This window comes from Schistocerca piceifrons, chromosome 2, assembly GCF_021461385.2.
Source record: "Schistocerca piceifrons isolate TAMUIC-IGC-003096 chromosome 2, iqSchPice1.1, whole genome shotgun sequence".
Classification (NCBI taxonomy): domain Eukaryota; kingdom Metazoa; phylum Arthropoda; class Insecta; order Orthoptera; family Acrididae; genus Schistocerca; species Schistocerca piceifrons.
The window spans coordinates 819858991-819879501 of record NC_060139.1 but is presented as its reverse complement, the minus strand read 5'-3'; the positions used below and the strand labels follow the sequence as shown (position 1 = coordinate 819879501).

Below are 20511 nucleotides of genomic sequence, written 5' to 3'. Positions count from 1 at the left end.
GCAGTGCGTACCAGCAGCAAATACGGCAAATTCATTGTTGCAGCTGAAACAGGGTTTCCTATCGAAGTCGTAGAAACGCTGCCATTTAGCCATTAATACTACCAACAAATTCAAATTTTGTTTGCTGTAAAATTAAAAATTTGTATTTGTCAACAGGTTCGAAGCAAAGAAACACTCAAGAGCTATCGCCAAGTCCTTGTTACTGTGGTTCTCTTCCAATACGTCACTATTACATCATATTCACTGCCACAATTTCTGATTTTGTTTCCTTACTTGTTTATCCGTCTTTACGTAAAATAGGACGTTCAGTTTTTCGTCTTCATGTGCACATTTATCCTGATTTAGGTTTTGGTCACCTAGGGACGACATAAAATGAAATAATGCATTTACATTCGTTTTCTCTCCGTTTATTCTCGTTTTCCAGTAGTTCTTCAAGTACTTTTTTCTATCCTTTCTTCCTATTGGCAGTCAATCTTTCTCCTTTCCTTCTCCTGGCACCCTAGGAATCATGTTAATGACAGCAGTTTTAATCAATTTACGATACTCATAATTCTTTACGATTATATGCTGCAGTTCTCCTATGGTTTTGAGAAGTACTACAATCTTCCTTTTTTCGAATTCTTTCTCGTTTCTTTAGTTTTCTCTTATCTATCAGTAAGATTTCGGATCATCAATACTTCTTTGAGATTTCTTTCGTATTTCTGTATAATATTTTTCACGCCGTGTCGTTCCTTAGCTGTTTTGCATCTATGTTAAGGGTTTCCTAGAAGAAGTGGCGTAGCTTGACAGCGTGTGTCGTAAGGCCTAAATGGTAGCTTAAAGTGTCACAATTTAGCATCAAAAAAGACAAATTTTATTAAATGGCGAATTCCTGTAATCAGCTTGCGACAGTCCAATAAAGTTATACAAGATCGGTAGCTTCATGATATAAAGTAGATGTGTTCAGAACATAGCGCTAACGTTTGTTTTTTGCAAAGAATTTTATTTATTCACGTTCATCAATGTTATCCCTTTCAGTATAGTTCTCATTAAATGTCATACACTTACGCCAGCGCTTTTTACTATACTTTATGGCTAGTAGAAAGCGCTGGCGAAAGTGTGAGACATTTTTGTAACTGGATCTTTCGCATAGCCTTTAGCTCTCTCTGCGAAGCGGTTTTAATCTCATCCATGGGTGTAAAACGACGACCCTTTAAGGTTTTCTTCATGTATGGAAACAGAAAAAAAGTTACATGGAGTCATGTCTGGCGAATATGGAGACTACATCATGATTACAGTATTGTTTTTCGCCAGAAATTGCGAACAAACAACGAAGTGTTAGCAGGTGCGTTATCGTGGTGCAAAAGTCTTGCATTGTTTTCCCGCAAAATTGGCTTTCCTTTTTTTTTATGGATTACGCAAAAGGCGGCGAACTTGGAGCTTCTTATTGATAGTTCGACCTTATGGTAAGAACATATGGTGCATTACGCTTATAAAATCTATGAACGCAGTGAGCATAAACGTCATATTTGATCACAGTTGTCGAGATTTTTCGCTCTTGGAGGTCCAGAATGCTTGCAATGAGACGTGTAAATCTCAGTTTTCACATCAAACTTGTAAAAATTGTCAGCTGTATGACACTTCTCAGTAGTATCGTTGTTAATTTTATTTGTCGATCCTGCACAACTTGTATTCACCGCTGTTCTTGTTCGGAATTCAGCAACAATAGAACAAGGGTTCGATACCAAAAACTTCCGAAATACGAGAGCTATTCGGAAAGTAAAAAAAAAAAAAAAAGTTCAAATGTGTGTGAATTCCTAAGGGACCAAACTGCTTAGGTCATCGGTCCCTATACTTACACATTTCGTAAACTAACTTAAATTAACTTATGCTAAGAATATCACACACACCCATGCCCGAGAAAGGACTCGAATCTCCGATGGGAGGGGCCGCGCAGTCCGTGACATGACGCCTCAAACCGCACGCCCAATCCCCGCGGCTCGGAAAGTAAGATCTGTTCGATCGCGAAGTGGAAACCACAGTAGTAAGCCGATGAAGCTTTGCACAGGTGTGTTGAGCAGTGTCTCTAGTATGCCCGTCGTTCGCGTCACGTCGCTCTTTTCTGTTCCGAGCGCCCAGTGAGCACGTAAAGAAGCCTAGAGCATTAGTGTCTGCCGCCAAGCATGTGTGCCTGTCAGAGATTTCGTCTGATTCCATGCAGCCCATACAACATGTCAAGCATTTCCTTCACGCGAGAATTCTCAGCCGCACACTGCTAGGGCAATGAGAACGCTCCTGCAGTGTTTTGATCACCCACAATACAGCCCGGACTTGGCTCCGTTGGAGCTTCATCTCTACTCACAAGAACCCCTCGCTATGTAGACAAATTTTGGCACACAGAACGAGCTGCAGACCCGTGTAGAGAACTGGCGGAAAGCACGCACGGCTGCCTTCTATGACGAGGGTATTGGAAACTTGGTACAATGCTACGAGAAATGTCTCAGTCGGAGCGGAGACTGTGTTGAGAAGTAGCCGGAAGATGTACCTAATTATTGCAGATAAAACATTTTTGATTTTCACTGTGGTTTCCATTTCGCGAACGATCGGACCTTACTTTCTGAATAGCTCTCGTGTTTCATAACATGAGCCAGCTGATATGGCAAGTTGCCAGCGATTTCTTTGATTGTGATAAACATTTCTTACATTTTTTCCACTATTACATCGCTTGATTATGTGCTGGGTGTCCAGGGCGCTCGACTACTTCAACGTTTTCACAGTCTTCATCGAAACGCTTTCATTACTCGGAAACCCTTGTTGTACTCCTAGCTGACTCACCAAAAGCATTATTAGTACATACAAAACATTGTTGGATTTTATTTCATTCTTGTAGTAAAAGTACTTGACTCGTTTTTATTCAAAATGAATAATCGCCAATGCTACCAAAACAAATCCAATTTTTTTGACAGCTGACAATAGACTACATATCCTATACTTTTCAGACATGTTTACCGACATAATAAGAACAACAAGTCGCACAATCAAATACAACAAGCGAAACTAAAAAATTTCCATTACTTTCAGGACACACCTTGCATGGAATTTGTTGTGACTGATTTATACCGATTGAAAAGTAGATTGTTATAAAATATATTCCGTATTAAATTCAGTTTTTGGTCTAAGCCGAGCTGAAAGCAGAGATAATTAGAAAAAAAACGATTCCTCAATATAACTAGTAACTAATGTGATCTTGTGAGTTGTATATCTGAAGCTGCTTGCGAGAATCAGCAAATAATTCGTAATTTCCGCCAGTGTTGTCAACGCGCCATATTCGGCCCACGAGGTGAAGCGAATGTCAGGAGCAAGAGGAGTCCCGTGGTTTCGAGTCCGTTAACAGCGAGACGACGCCTTACAGCTAACATCCTGCCGGGTTCCGCGGGCTGAGAGTCGCGTACGGGATGCGACATGGTGCTTGGGTGTCCTTGCAAACTTTTCCGCGGGTTTTTGCGTGTTTACCTGCCGCCGTAAAACAGCTCCTGTTTGAGTACCCATTCTGCCGGCTGCCGCGCCTCATTTAGCGGTCGAAGACAAAGCGAAGACGAGCAGCCACCATCGGCACAGAAGCGTAAGAAGCAATTTCCGTTTTCCTGTCATAGCGCAGGCGGCTTCTTGACTTCCCCTGGATGGGCTTCGCGCTCCTTCCCTTGTACCCTTTCAAAAGCTACTCTAAGTAAAGTGGAAGGTTTATATTCACTAAAGTTTTTCTCGGGAACCCCGAAGAACGAGAGGGGCCCGTTCCGCGGTGCATTCGGCGCTGCAGATGACTGCTTGTCCAAACTACTGGCAGTTCTGAAGGGTTACAAATAAAGAGAACGTCATAGAATGCGCAAACGCTAGCAGGCGAGTACGGTGGGGTTTTATTAAATTCCGTTACATTCGATAACGTAGAACCTTGCAGTCAACTTTTGTTATAACACTGAGATGTAGAATCCATCACGTGGCTACTCTTATTGTGTAACAGCAAACTGGGAGACAGGAGAACTAGACATAATGGGAACAGCTCGCCGGAGTAATGACCGTTGGCCAGCCTTGGTGTGTTTTAGAGATGGTTTCCCACGTCCGTGATTTAACGTTAAGAACACAACTCAAAAATTTACACGAACACGATTCACATGCCTACGGCGGACATGACTTACTCCACCCACCCTCCCTCCTTTTAGGTAAGTATAAAGTGAAGTCGTCGACTACCCAACTAAGGATCAGCACCACTTTGCCCCTAGGAAGAAACTAAAAAGAAAGGAGGAAAAAGGGAAGGCTCTAATTTATCTTCTAGTCAACATCACCGTCACTGAAAGAGGAGCGCTAACTCAGTGGAACATTATTGGAAAAATCGTCGATCGCCGACTCACTGAAAAAAAAAAAAAACCACTGCATTTGGTATCGGGTTTCCACAGACACGCTGCTTGAAATCCAAAGGTGAGCGTGTACAAGACATCCTTAGTGGTGGACTAATACAGGAAGCACACAAAAAATAGGAAGATCAAAAACACAAAACATTACCATACCTAATACTGTTGTGGAAACCCATTGCATTCAGAACAGCTTTCAGTCTTCTCGGAATTGATACATACAGAAGCTACACGGTTTTCAATGGAATCTTATACAATCCTTCCTGCAAAATAGTGGGAATGTCAGGTAACGATGATGACGGTGAGTTGTGATCACGGCCCCTTTTCTTCATTGTAGATCACAAAGGCTAAACAGTATCGTGACATGTTGACTATAGTGACTCTAGGTATGTAAAATTGCAACAGACATTGCGTAAAAAAGCGCAAACAAAGATTTTTGAGTACAATATTGTGGCTTGTTGCTGGGCCTTTCGTGCCGTCTTGTGGTCATTTACGTGCTGCCTTACAAGCAACCAAACAATGTGCAGTTTGCAGAATAACTGTGACGTGTCATTGCTGTAGTGAATGTACACTACTGGCCATTAAAATTGATACACCACGAAGATGACGTGCTACAGAAGCGACATTTAACCGACAGGAAGAAGATGCTCTGATACGCAAATGATTAGTTTTTCAGAGCATTCACACAAGGCTGGCGCCGGTGGCGACACCTACAACGTGCTGACGTGAGGAAAGTTTCCATCCGATGTCTCATACACAAGCAGCAGTTGACCGCGTTACCTGGTGAAACGTTGTTGTGATGCCTCGTGTAAGGAGGAGCAATGCGTACCATCACGTTTCCGACTTTGATAAATGTCGGATTGTAGCCTATCGCGATTGCGGTTTGTCGTATCGCGACATTACTGCTCGCGTTGGTCGAGATCCAATGACTGTTAGCAGAATATGGAGTCGGTGGGTTCAGGAGGGTAATAGGGAACGCCGTGCTGGATCGCAACGGCAGTCGAGATGACAGGCATCTTATCCTCATGGCTGTAACGGATCGTGCAGCCACGTTTCGATCCCTGAGTCAACAGATGGGGACGTTTGCAAGAAAACAGTCATCTACACGAACAGTTCGACGACGTTTGCAGCAGCATGGACTATCAGCTCGGAGACCGTGGCTGCGGTTACCCTTGACGCTGCATCACAGACAGGAGCGCCTGCGATGGTGTACTCAACGAAGAACCTGGGTGCACGAATGGCAAAACGTCATTTTTTCGGATGAATCCAGGTTCTGTTTACAGCATCATGATGGTCGCATCCGTGTTTGGCGACATGGCGGTGAACGCACATTGGAAGCGTGTATTCGTAATCGTCATACTGGCGTACCACCCGGCGTGATGGTATGGGATGCCATTGGTTACATGTCTCGGTCACCTCTTGTTCGCATTGACGGCACTTTGAACAGTGGACGTTACATTTCAGATGTGTTACGACCCGCGGCTCTATCCTTCATTCAATCCCTGCGAAACCCTACATTTCAGCAGGATAATGCAGGACCGCATTTTGCAGATCCTGTACGGGCCTTTCTGGATACAGAAAATGTTCGACTGCTGCTCCGGTCAGCACATTCTACACAGATCTCTCACCAATTGAAAACGTCTGGTCAATGGTGGCCGAGCAACTGGCTCGTCATAATACGCCACTCACTACTCTCGATAAACTGTGGTATCGTGTTGAAGCTGCATGGGCAGCTGTACCTGTACACGCCATCCAAGCTCTGTTTGACTCAATGCCCAGGCGTGTCAAGGCCGTTATTACGGCGAGAGGTGGTTGTTCTGGGTACTGATTTCTCAGGATCTATACACCCGAATTGCGTGAAAATGTAATCACATGTCAGTTCTAGTATAACATATTTTTCCAATGAATACCCGTTTATCATCTGCATTTCTTCTTGGTGTAGCAATTTTAATGGCCAGTAGTGTAATTCAGGGACGTCAATTATTATTTTAACCCTGTAAACTCTGGGAAACCTGTTCAAAAACTATAATTCGAGGTTCCGGGTCTTCCCGTGGTAGATAATTTTCAGTTAATATTTTATTTGCATTTTAGTCATCAGGAGATGCTGACACCGTAATGAAAGCTTTAATCAGTGATATAAAAATGGGAAGAAGGCGGGAAACATAAAAGAGATAGATAGACAGATATTTATTGATCGCTGTTTACTCTACAAATGATCACAACATAATTAATGAAATTTCGTACATCTGGAAACCATAACGGAATCGGCGGTTCCGAAATGCCAAATGGCAAAAGAGTTGTACATTCTTTCTGGACGACGATTTTTTGACTCGTGTTTCTTCACAGTGACAAATTTAACAGCTCATCCACACATAAATACACTTTAAGACATGGAAAAAGAAAGAAAAAAGACACACCACAAAGGAAATATCCGAATGGGCCAGATGTGATGAACATGTACAGAGAAACAAGTGATTACATTTTCAGAAAAACTGGCTGACTTGTTCAACTGTAAGTCGATAACGCGTTAGTCCACCTCTGACCCTTATGCAAACAGTTATTCGGCTTGGCATTGATTGATAGAGAAGCTGTATGGCTTCCTGAGAGATGTGCAAAATTCTTTCCAAATCGCGCGTTAAGTCTTTAAGAACCCGAGCCGGCTGGAGGGCGCTGCCCATAATGCTCCGTAAGGTCTTAACTGAGGAGGGACCCTGCCACCTTGCAGGCCAAGGTGGAATTCGGTAAGCAAAGAGACAAGCAGTAGAAAGGGCGGGCATTATCTTGCTGGAATGCAATCCCAGGATCGCTTGGCATTAATGGCATCTATCTGGACTTGCCGCTGTGCAGTAAGAGTTCCGCGGATGTCAACCGAAGGATTTCTTCTATGAAAAGAAATGGCGCCCTAAACCATCACTCCTGGTGGGGCTGTGTGGCAGGCGGCAAGTCAAGTTCGATGGTCTCCAGCGCTCAGTTGGAAGCGGACCTCAACAGTGAACACAGCTCTGTACTACCAGGAGACCCCCTGGACAGCGGTTGGACAGCAACCTGTCGCCCGCCATACGATAGCCAGGAGTGATGGTCTCGGGTGCCGTTTCTTTTCATAGAAGGACCTCTGTTGTTGTCAGCCGCGGCACCTTGCGGTACGTCGACGACATTCTACTCCACATCTTTTGCCCTACATGACAAACCATCCTGGGCTAATATTTCAGATAATGCACGCTCCCAAATGACTAGAGTTTCTACTGCTTCCCTTCGTGTTGCCGAACCCTGCCGTGCCCAGGAAAGACCAGATGTAGACCAGCGCGTTATTGACTGGCTCTATTTGCGAAGCTTTTTCTCTTGAATAAATCATATAGTTTTCCTGAAATTGTTTTTGTTTGTCTGCACATGTACATCACATCTACCAGTTTCCGTGGCATTAGCATAATTACTTCGTGGTGAGTAACTTTTTTATTTTCTTATAATGTGTATATTTAAACAGTGGTTACTGTCACAACTCACGACGGCCTAAAGGAACAGGGGGTTCACATTCACCGTGTAAGGATTGTGTCAGAACTCTCCATTATATAAAACAATATAGTCAATTAAACGCTATTCTTAGCATTGTGTAAACACACAGATATCGATAGTAACAATCTGAGGGCGAAACATGGGAGCGCGATTCTAAGTATTGTTGTGAGACGAGGTCTGTCTGCGAGAGTGGAAGAGTAGTGTTGATCGAGAGCTCGGAGACAGAAGACGTATCAGGCTGCCCTCACGTCGTTGATGGCAGATCTTATCACACTCAAGGCCTGATTTCATTTATATGGCCAGGAGAGGTTTAGATGGCTTAACAACGCTTGAAGATGGAAGTCAATGGAAAATGCACAAGCATAGCGCAAAAGCAATTGCAGGGTTAGGCTCGTGATTGTTAGTCCGAGTTTGCAATAATCCCATGTTTTGCTTGACAATGAAAGAAGCCTCCTTGTCCTCCAAATAATAATAATAATTATTCTCCACACGTAAATAATATGCTGTGGTTACTGATTGTTAAGGCAATTTTGAAATTGAAATAATTTGTTAATCTGGCACTCAGCCGTTATTGTCACGTGTGTCATTTGTCATTGTCATTATTAATATTTGTTCTTGATAAATCTGAAGTTTTAAATAGACTTAATTGATGAAATCCTTTCTCAAAAGTTATTTAGTGGTTAACAGGACTCAAGCAAACTCCTATTTATTAAATTCATTCTTAGTAACAATAAGCTGTAGCCGCTGCTGCTGCATGCTGCTGCGCATCGCTGCAAACCACATGGAAAAAGGCAGTCATCTAAAGAGGTGAGTGCAAAACTTAGGACCAAAACAGAGACACTGACACACCACAACATGGCATGTAGTCTAGTCCAGTAAATTGCGTTGCACAAGTCAGATTCTGTATCACTTGTTCAAAAACGCAGTCAGATAGCTTACCCAATGGTAGTTTTAAGTTGTTCATGTAACGATTTGTTGAGGGCTTAAATTAAAGTGAAACTGACACTCATACAAGGCACACACAATGTTATGCAGGTTAGATTCCGTTTACTGAGAGCTCAATTTGCTAATCGAGTCCATTTTCATAGACGAACATAGGCATATTCGCTCTAGCTACGTTACATATTTGTTGCATACAAGTTACAATATTAATAATACAGAACCCATGCAGAGACATAGAGCCGTCCGGATATATTTAGATCGAAACCGACCAGGTCGACTGATTGAGCAGAAACCGGCAAATTCCGCGCTTTCGCAGAATATCTAAATGTTTGATTCCTTCTTGTATAAACTTTTCATCCAGCGTCGTTACCGAAATTGAGAAGGTCCATTACTGCAACCATCTAGAATGCCACACTTGACCCGTTCGAAGAAGGCTTGTAGGGAGTGGATCTACCACCTGAATCTCTTAGTTTGACTTCTTCCAAGGTCGTAGTAAGTTTCAACTGTCATTGAGCTACGTTTGAGTAATCGAGAAAATACACCCATAAAAATTCGTTAAGCGATTGTAGTAAACCACACAAGAGTAGTGCACCTTAAAGCCAATCATTTACTCAGTAAAATAATAACTTCAATGATACTTAACGGTTAAGGTGATACGCTACTGACAAATATTTTTACGTAACGGACTTAGAATGTGAGATGTAATGCCCTATCTGTCTCTTAGGTTCTCCTGGAATCTGCAGTAGCTGCCAAGCTGGTACGTACCGCATACCAAGCCAGCAGCCAGACGCCCCCAATGGGGAGATACCTTGCCTTCCTTTATTCCTGGAGGAAATAATGTTATTACATTAATGGAGACAAGGGCCCGCAGCCGCGGTGGCACAGAACCGTGATGTGTCGCGATCGATATTTTTAATTTATTGGAGCACACTCGACTCTGAGTAAATTGACGATTATTAGCGCATCGCGTCCAGGGAGTGCCGTTGCGACTGCTCCACCTGTCCCAGCTCTGTTAAACCCACCAATGGGGGCGCTACTTAATTAGATAGCTAAAATATTCAGTGAGATTCAATCTGTACAGGACATGGGAAAAATCTTTACTTTTTAACGCCGATATATTTTAAATAACGGCAAATAATATTTCTGAGAAGCAACGGAAAAAGTGAAAAATATAGAAAAAAGTAGTAAGAGCAATGACAAATAGAGACGACATAATAATTTGCGGTGGAAAACAGGCTTCAAACTATTGACTGGAATTGGCAGGTTACTTTTTAACACGTTACGTTAAGGATAACCAAAGGAAATATGAAGGCTCCAAACAGTATCTGAAATGAGCATAGCGACTCAATAGACATTCATATTTTGCAAAACACAGTAGAAGAAGATAAGGAAATCCATCGACTAGGAATATTACGGAGTAACGCCAAAACATTGACAATCGATTGGCCCAAACTTTATTAGTGACATTCTCTAGTGTATGCAAAAATTGTAATGGATATGAGAAAGATACATGAGAAAATGTACATATGCTCCACAGCATTGTATGAAGGTGAAACGTGGACCATGAGAAGGAGAGATGAGAAGAAACATGACACATTTGAAATTCTTGTTAAAAATAAAGTGGGCAGCTCAGGTATGAAATGAAGAGGTAACAGAAACCACCAAGAGAGAATAAAATTCAGTGGAAAACATTTCCCATAATAAATATGGAACAATGTGGTAGAACAGCCAGGACACGCATTGCTGTAGGTCGAGCGATAGAGAAGAATACTTTTGCGGAAAATTAATAGGAGAGGCATTATCGAGGACGTTGAGTGAAACGAATTCACGTAACTGAAGTCCTTAACACAGACTAAAATAAAGAAGAAGTCTATCAAATGAGTCGACAGTTTGATTACTTAAAAAAATCCCTACGCAGATTGCGATGATAGTCAGAATAAACGAGGTGAATATTCTTGTTTATGTAGTTTTACACCATTCCTTTATTAATACCAGTTCGAAGCACAATTCTTCCCGTGGAAGATACACAGTGCTTCATGAGCACTGCTTACAATGTAAGTATGTTTTCCCTTCGGGCCAAATGATGAGTGAGACGTTAGTCACGAGGTACTTTTAACAACTTCACTTTCATTAAACCTGTTCTGGCCAGAGGATCCTCTGTCTCTATCCATCTCTGACTTCCGCAGTTCTCATCCATCTTCTAATTCACCAGGGCAATGAGAAGTTCACTGTTTGTCAATATAAACTCTCTCAAACTGCCAGTCTGCTGCTTTCTTTTGTGGAACAGAAAACAGTCCTTTATGTTTATCTAGATATAAAAAAAATTGTGATCAAAGACTGTTTTGAATCAGACAAATTTTAAACACTGGATTGCTGTGCGCGTCAATGTGATTCCCACGTCATTCTCTTGCTTTCATTCTGTGAATAAGATACGATCGTATGTAATACCCCCACAAGATAGAGGCATGAGCTTCAGCAATAACTTTAAGCTTATAATACTAAAGCTACGTAAAATTTACGATTGCAGTGATGTATAAAACAGGACACAGGACATTTTGTACTTAATTTGGTTTGTATCATTAGAGATCTAATAATTGTAATTAAATGATGCAGAAATTATGATTTACTCTGAATAAGCTTTAGAATGGTCTAGTAGCAATGTAACGTTTTTCCCCGTGTTCTAGGGTTAATATTCATTTTAGCGTGTCTAGGCTTGACATCTAACAACGTTTGTTAAATTTTACTGCTGTAGAGTTGTTTAGCGTACTGTCCTCTGGAAAGTCAGTACGCTTGATGCTATCTGGTCCATCAATAGTTAAAAAAAAAAAAAATCCAGGTTGCATGCCTTCCAGTCCATAAGTATTTCTGACGTTTACCTCGTTAGTTGCCCAATTATTATAATAAAAATAGACATTAAAAGTATACGGTATGCAAAACAATCGATGGTGTAGTATCTAGAAAAATCTCAACACTGAAACTGTGCTACAAAAATGACGAAGTGCGACGAGGAGGCACAGGATGAACAAACATAAACTCATACAAGTAGCCCCTCACGCCCCAACGCTTCCTCCAACCACAGAAACACCACTGCGAACCGTCATGAACATGTACAGCCAAAAATTCTGACACGAGAGAACGGAAACAAATGCATAGGCTCCAGAGACAACGGTCGCGAGAGACTATGTTGTTACATAGCAATGTTGCTACAGAAAAATTTCGAAACTGGGCTACCGTTTGGAATTGTCATTTTCTTCATGGAGTCCAGGCAAATGAAGCAGCAGCAGCAGCTATTAGTTGGTGATGAGGAAGGGAACAGAACTGAATGAAAGTAGTAAAACAGATGCATTCTGCTATTCAGTAGGAGCCCATGTGACCCTCTGGCCAGGCAAGTAGCTCTCTTAGTGAGTGATTTTGGACCGTCCAACCGATCTTCGAGGCAGTTGAATTGGCAATGCAGTTCATAAAGTTTTACAGTGGTGTAGTTTCTCCGACAAATCATAAATAAGAGAGCTTGTAATTGGAACGCATTGATGCTGAAAGTTATGAACAAGTCACGTGGTTAGATGCAGTAACTAAGTAATACATAGAATTTCTTCTGCAACAAGTTTAAAGCTACCAAATAAATGCGTCACTTTGATATGGAACACTAGGAGATGCGACTGAGCAAAAGGGAAAAAAGAACATTGGTGTAATGATGGCTCTATGGTCCGACTAGGAAATGAAGAGCGATTCATTGTGACAATCTACTCCCAACACGGCAAGGATATAATGTAGCAATATAGTTCCTCAGAGATGACTGATTTCACAGTAGATATAATGCTTCATAAAATAAATGAATAAGGAGAACGCGAAGAGATCATAACGAACGGCTTTCCTCAGCAACATTAATTAGAAACCAGTTTATAGCTCAACTAAAAGCATCTGATCCTCCACTGTCAGCGTCATTGGTCCTAAGCATGAACGAGGTAAAAAGTAACCTTAATGAATAGAACCGTTAAGAGCAATGATCAGCGAATGACAGCCATTGTCCTAATGCAGTAACACAATAACTGCAGGTATTTAATGGCAGATTTTGTGCACTACTTCTCTGCAAACAAATCACCCCAATCTGTAGGACTATATTCTGTATTACTGGGGAGCATCGCAAATTGCAGAAACATCCCAGATGCAAGACTCGCTTTCAAATCTTGTTAAAGATCAACATAGTTAGCGGACACACCCGGATGATGTGAAACGAGTCCTCTAAAGCTTACATTAATGAACTGAGTATATTTTCGTTGACCTCTGACAAACAACGCCCCTTCTAAATGCATTAATGAAACAAATTGGAGATTTAGATCCGTTATTCTACTTTTTTCTTCTTTCCTTCAAGGACGAAAAAACAAACATGACGAGGGAGGCTAGAATGACAGAATGACGAGATTATCATTTTCCATGCAGTTTGATTTCCTTTATTTATTTATGTTTATGTATTTAATTTCGTTTTATCATTTGTGTTATGTCCACGGCTCAGGAATACAAGGGAAACAGATTTACACCAGTGTAAAATGCAACATTATATAGTACATGGACTTAGATTTATTTCATATTTTTCGTTAGTTAAGCACCTACGTTCTTCAGTGTACATTCAGTCAGTTTCGTCTCAACTCAGTCTGGCAGTTTTGTCACTGAAGAACTTTTTAATTTTCAAGGAAGATTTTAGGTCCTTTGTTAAGAAAAGATTTTTAATTTAATATTCAAGAGTGGAGAATTCCACCTTTTTGTTTATGGTTCTGGAGAAGAACATAACGGCATTGAAGCCGAGTGGAGAAGTCGGAATGTTGGTGCGCACAAGGAATGGCTGTGGCAGCTGGCGCAGTGGGCAGACCATTCGTGTTCAGTTCCAGGCCTAGGTCTAATTTGTTATTCATTTCCCTTTGACGTCTATTTACTGCCGAAAATAATCATTTTTGTGTTAATAATACGAAAGAAATAGTGAATTTTGGTTCAGCCCCTATAAGGATTGCAGATGCCGCTAGACTCCTAGATATTTCATGCTGTTGCAATAAAATGCTAATCATCTGTATATCCTAGTTTAGGTCCTACACTTGATGCCAGTTTGGCATTTGCACTAGGCATTGACGGCGATGTAACTTGGCGGACAGTGCACGACATTAACAGCTGAAGTTAATTCATTATTTGTCGATGACGAGAGTAGTAGCACGTTCGGACAGATCCCGTGTTTACTCGTGTTTCGCGTGCTATCTATTACGGACGGATCTCGAGGTAACACTTGTTTTCTACACGCTGTCTGAGATGCCGCCTGCTGTGATATATTTTAGCTACCTCGTCTATTTAGGTGTTACACCGGTAGTCAACGTATCACCCTCGAATGCCTTCATGTAGTTTTCGCTTATTTAGCATTTTAATTGTATTTTGATATTTCAAAGAGTTAAGATTATCATCCTGAAGATCCTCGTGCTTTTAGAGATGGCCCTATTCAGAAAATGGAAGGAAACGAACGAATCTGAAATACTTCCGGAGTTTTCGGCGATGATTATTTTTCCTTCTGAGAATGAAGATCCGGATGACTGTGTGAATGAATGTTTTTATGGTTCTGAGGGCGATTAGAGACGGTGTCATTAGACCTGATTTTTGCTTCATTAAATTACCGTTCATGTATTTCACACAACCATGCTTTCGACTATACAGCCACTCCCTAGTGCAAACTGAAATGTCAAAAAATATGCCTAAATGACATGCCATCGTCGAAATAACATACAGGGTTTTACAGGAGGGATAAGACCGATCATTCGAAGCAAAAAGTATGGTAAACATGGGATCTAAAATGCTTACCTTAAGAGCTGTGACCAATTTTTCATCTTCGATAGCGTGGAACAAATATCTTCTCCTGCAAGCTCTTTGCTTTCCAAAGTACGCAGCAAAACAACAAAAAAAATATTCTAATAAAAATGGGCTCGAAAATGCATACCTTAAGAGCTAGGTGCACTTGTTCAGTAGAAAAGATGTATTTTACAGCAGTGAAGATGAACAAGCGCTTCTAATGATCGTTCCTCTCATGTCCCCAGATACTGACCATTCCTCCTGGGACAACCTGTACATCTGGTCATATAAAACAGTCGTCATATTATTCGATATCGGTACGTATCAAAGATACACAGTAAGGCTGACACTGTGCGCTGCGACAGAAATACTTTATTTTGACGATGACGTGCCATTTAGGCACGTCGGGCATTTTGTGACATTTCAACTAGCGTTTGAGAGAGGCCTCAAAGACGAAATCATGATTATGTCTAATAAATGAAAAGTAATTTACGGTAGACCTGTAAAGAACTATAGGGTGACAGTGTTTACAAGTGATTGCGACAATAATAATGAAGGTAATGCTGTTTGTGTGAATGATTCGTTTTGTCGTAATGTTAATCTTTTAGAGACGGCGTCCAAGTGTCACTCGGGCGCTGTTCATGTTAGTTCACGAGTGAGACTCGAATTTGATATACGTATTAGCACTGGTACATTTTTGTATCAGACTGGGGGAACGGACCAGCTATGGGCCGGCTTAAAAGAAAGAGCAGCATTAGACCGCGTCTCTAGAGCACCCACCGCGGAGAACTAAATCGTCCGGCAGCGAGGGGAAGCTCGGTCGGGGGCGTGCGTGTCCGGGCGCGTTCCCACCGGACGATAATGCGTCCCCCGCTCGGACCGCGACAGTAATTAACCAATGCACAGGGGCGGTCGGCCGCGGCAGGCTGGAGTTCTCCCGAGTCCTCAACCGTCCACAGCGCGTCGCCCGGAGACGGGAGCGCCGGCAACAAAAGCCGGCCGGGCCGGGAGACACCGCACGAGGCGAGTCGAGCCGGTCTCTACATACGCGCCGCGGGCTCGCAGATGGCGCCGCCGCGCTTTCTTCCCCGGCGGTGCCGCCTCTTCGGGGAACCCCCGTCCCGCCCTCGCAGTCTACAGTAGACGGCGCGCGCGCACACACACACACACACACACACACACACACACACAGAGAGAAACGTACGCGTGCACACAGACGGCAGTCGCGCGCAGTTTTCGGCGAAAACTTTTCAGCCGGCCCGGCCCCGTCGCGGGGTGGTGTGCGCTCCTTGTTTCGCCGGGCCTCTTTTGTCCTCGGCACAATGGCGGTGTTACACCGTGTTGATGTGAGCGCGTCCGCGCCGCGCCAGCGCGCTCCGCCCGCCCGTCTTCATATTGAAACGTGTGCATCGTTGTTTTCGGTAATCATCTGCAGTATTAAAAGCCTTCGGTGCACTTCCGCGGGAGCGTCTTTATTAAAGAAGTGTTACTTTCTTTGCAGAACGCAGAGAGAGAGATGACTTTCTACGAGGAGCGGCCGGCCAGCGAGTAGGACGCGAATGAGAAAAATGCGGAAGTGCTGGACAATCGCCGAGAAGAGAGAGAGAGAGAGAGAGAGAGAGAGAGAGAGAGAAAGGAGAACGTGAGCGGTCGCCTCGTACATTAATTCCATCCGCATCTGTATTGTTCCGCTGTCTTCAGTAGACGAAGTATTTTTCTCTGGAAACCCCTCTGGCAACAAAACGCGGTTCTGCAAGGCCAGAAACATCTGCAGAATGCTTGCGAGGGAGTAATCACAACAGTGTACTGAGAGCTGTTGTTTCCGATTTTTTTCTCTTTTTTTGCGGCTGAACTTTCGTCTTATCGTCATCACTAAACATGGCACACACATCCAGATGTGCTTTAAGAAAATTATGTAGTGTGTTAAAAGGTTGGTTTTAGTCACATAAATTAGAAAGCTGTTCTAAGGTTAATTTGATATTGGTTATAATCACATACAACTACCGGAACATGTTTGTTATCAAACGAGACGCGGAGCGCTTACTGTCAACATTTTCACGGTTCCGTGGACATTTTTCAGTGCCAAAGATAAATGGAGTAAGAAATCAAACAAAATGGAATTACTCTGCAACGAGCCACTGGAGACTATGGCTCATTTTATCGAAACTCTCAGAAAATATTCTAAAACTATTGACGTCAGCTGCATGAGGACTTCATGCGGAACCAGCGCCGACGAGTCAAAATTCGTGCCAGACAGGGATCTGAACCCGGGATCTCCTGTTTACCAGGCAGTTACGTAAATCACTGCAACGTCCGGACGGTGTTCATCGCAACTGAGCGGACTATTCGGCTCGCCCCCGGTCGACTCACATTCCAACCCACCTATCCGGAATCCCCGTCTATGTCGTCCATGCTCGCTATTTTGAGATTCCTGTAGGAGGTCGAAAGTAATTGTACATCTGGAATGAAGGTGGTGGATTCATTGCCCATCGAGGCGGATCAGTTATACGAATGCGTGGTGACTGTTCTTTCGGACATATGCGAAAGAACAGACGCCACACATCCGCATATTCTTGAATAACCTCTGAAATTTAGTCGGCAGAATTCCACGTTAATTTGCAAATTGCGTTTTTGATACTAGAATGTGTTCCATCAATCTACCTTTCTTTTAGTCGAATAGTGAAACAAATTTCTTTTTTCTGCAATTCGATTCCCCCTTTAGTTATTCGACCTATCCATATAAACATTCTTCTGTATGACGAAAATTCAACAGCGTCTGTTAACTTCCCATGAAGTGCCTATCATCCACGTTCCACTTCTGTGAAAGGATCCATTCAAAATACCTTCAGGAAACACTCCTAAGATTTACATTTATAGTACATATTTTCAGAAATGCTGTTCTTGCTCTTGGACGGTCCGCATTTTATAACCACTCTGCTTCATCCATCGTCAGTCATTTGTCTGCCCGAATAGCAAACCTCATCTACTGCTCATAGTGCCTCATTTCTGAACCTAATTTCTCCATAATCACTCGATTTAACTAAACTATTTTCCATGACCTTCAGTCGAGGTTAAATAAAATCATGGAAGTCTGCGACCTTGTCTCACTCCCTTTCTAAATTACTGTCCCCCTTTTACGCCCTTCGATACTTGACATCTGCAGTCTCATGTCTGTAGGCACGTGATTTCGCTCCGTGTGTGTTATTCCTGCTACATTTTCAATTTCAAAGGGTCTATGCCAGTCAATATTGTGAAAAGCTTTGATTAAATCTACAAATGATGTAAATGTATGTTTCCCCTTCTTAAATTTACCTTCTAAGCTAAGTCGTGGGTCCAATACCGCCTCCAGTTTTCCTTCATTTCTCCTGTAGACAAACTGAACTTTCCCGACGTCGGTTCCTACCATTTCTTCAAAAAATGGTTCAAATGGCTCTGAGCCATTATCAATGATTGGTTCAGTTGTACCAGACAACCCAGTTGATTCCAAGTAAACATAGGTCACATCATTATGGAGCCATCACCAGCTTGCACAGTGCCTTGTGGACAATTTGGGTCAGTAGCTTCTTGGGGTCTGTGCCACCAGCTCTTACCAGTTGAAATCAGGACTCATTTGAGCAGGTCAGTGCTGAGGGTCCAACCGGTATGGCCACGAACCCAGGAGAGGTGCTGCAGGCGATGTCGTGTTGTCAGCAAAACCACTCGCGTCGGTCGGCTGCTACTATAGCCCATTAACGCCAAATTTCGCCGCACTGTCCTAGCGGATGCGTTCTTCGTAAGTCCCACATTGATTTCTGCGGTTATTTCACGCACTGTTGCTTATCTGTTAGCACTGACAACTCTACGCAAACGCCGCTGCTCTCGGTCGTTAAGTGAAGGCCCCCGACCATTACGTTGTCCATGGCGAGAGGTAATGCCTGCTCTTGACACAGTGGAATATTGAAGTCCCTAATGATTTCCAAAATGGAATGTCCCACGTGCCTAGCTCCAACTACTACCCCTCGTTCAAGTCTGTTACTTTCCGTCGTGCAGTCATAATCACGTAGGACACATTTTCACATAAATCATCTAGTACAAATGCAAATGCACTGCTCTTTTACACCTTGTGCACATGGTACTACAGCATCGCGTACACAAGGTTTAAAAGCGCAGTACCTTAGCAGAGCTGTCATTTGTACCCAGGTGATTCATGTGAAGACGTTTCCGACGTGATTATGACCGCACGACGGGTATTAACAGACTTTGAACATGGAATGGAAGTTGGGGCTAGACGCTTGGGGGATTGCATTTCGGAAGTCGTTAGGGAATACGACATCCCGAGATCCACAGTATCAAGAGTGTGCCGAAAATATCACATTTTAGGCATTACGTCTCATCATGGACAATGCAGTGTCCAAAGGCCTTCACTTAACGACTGAGAACACTACCGTTTGCGTGGTCTTGACTGTGCTGACAGACATGCAACACCACGTAACAACCGCAGAAATGAATGTTGCAGGTACGATGAACGTATCAGTTACGACAGTGTGGAGAGATTTGGCTTTAATGGGCAAGAGCAGCAGCCGACCGATGCGAGTGCCTTTGCTAGCAGCACCGCATGGTCTGCAGCGCCTCTTGGGATTGTTACATTTCTGTCGAATGTGTTTGTGCGACATGTCTCACTTCAGATGTTTGTGATTGACTACAGTGGTTTTGCGCACATGTATAAGGAAGTAATCTTTGCCGTTTATCAAGGGCGCTAGTATTGTTTATACGCGTATAACTCCTTCCCAACAGGCCATGAACGCCCAAAGGGACTGATCGGCCGCCGTGTCTTCCTCAGCCCACAGGCGTCACTGAATGCGGATATGGAGGGTCACGCGGTCAGCACACCGCTCTCAAGGCCGTATGTCAGTTTCCGAGACCGGAGCCGCTACTTCTCAGTGAAGTATCTCCACAGTTTGCCTCACAAGGGCTGAGTGCACCCCACTTGCCAACAGCGCTCCGCAGACCGGATGGTCACCCATCTAGCTGCTAGCGCAGCCCGACAGCGCTTAACTTCGGTGATCTGACGGGAACCGGTGTTACCACTGCGGCAAGGCCGTTGGCCGTTTATAAGCGCATACAATCACAAATGAATATTTCGTATTGAAAATGAAAGTTTAAACCTTGAAGCTGATAAGGGAAGTAGGTACTTGTAGTAGCTGCATAACTAAATTTATTTTCCTTATTCAGATGGAAATACCAGCTGCGAAACCACTACCTTCCTCCGTAATCTGGAAAAATCTCAAGATAAACAAATAAGTCGACATCGTCTTTTTGCACTTAATGGATAATATCGATATGTAACTAAACGCGCAAGAACACGGAGCCCAAATTGTGTGGCAGGGGAATTACGGGAAAATGTTCTTTACTCCTATATCTTTGTGGAATGGTAATACTTTACTTGGAGTATAAACAGAAGCTTCAAGATAATTACAGTTAATTTAGTGTAGTCAAGAAACAGGTTTAATACCAGATGAACACCTCTCATTGGACATTACATAAATCTGTTGAGCAGGTTCTGTTGAGCAGGTTCCTTCCATATTATACACGACTACGTCACGTATGTGGAGTATTATTAACGGCACATCCTTAGCACGAATTATTCTTGATTTAGTGTTCCAGTTTAGGCGTGCTAATCGCAGCTATTAATAAAACTGAGCAATCAAGACACCTGTTTCCCAAAAAAACATCCGCTTTAATCCATTTTGGCTTTAAACATGCAGTTTCTTTCACATAAATTATTCTGGCATTTATGTGGCAACACGCCGTGTCACTGCTTTTAGTTCTAGACTCTCTAAACAAAGCAGCCTCGACCAGGATTGTCATTTCT

At 42.9% G+C, this 20511-nt stretch overlaps 1 pseudogene; it reads right to left on the bottom strand.

Annotated features, from left to right (window-relative positions):
- Window positions 1–19627: 19627 nt before the first annotated feature.
- Window positions 19628–19745, bottom strand: LOC124778502 (annotated as a pseudogene).
- Window positions 19746–20511: the final 766 nt, after the last annotated feature.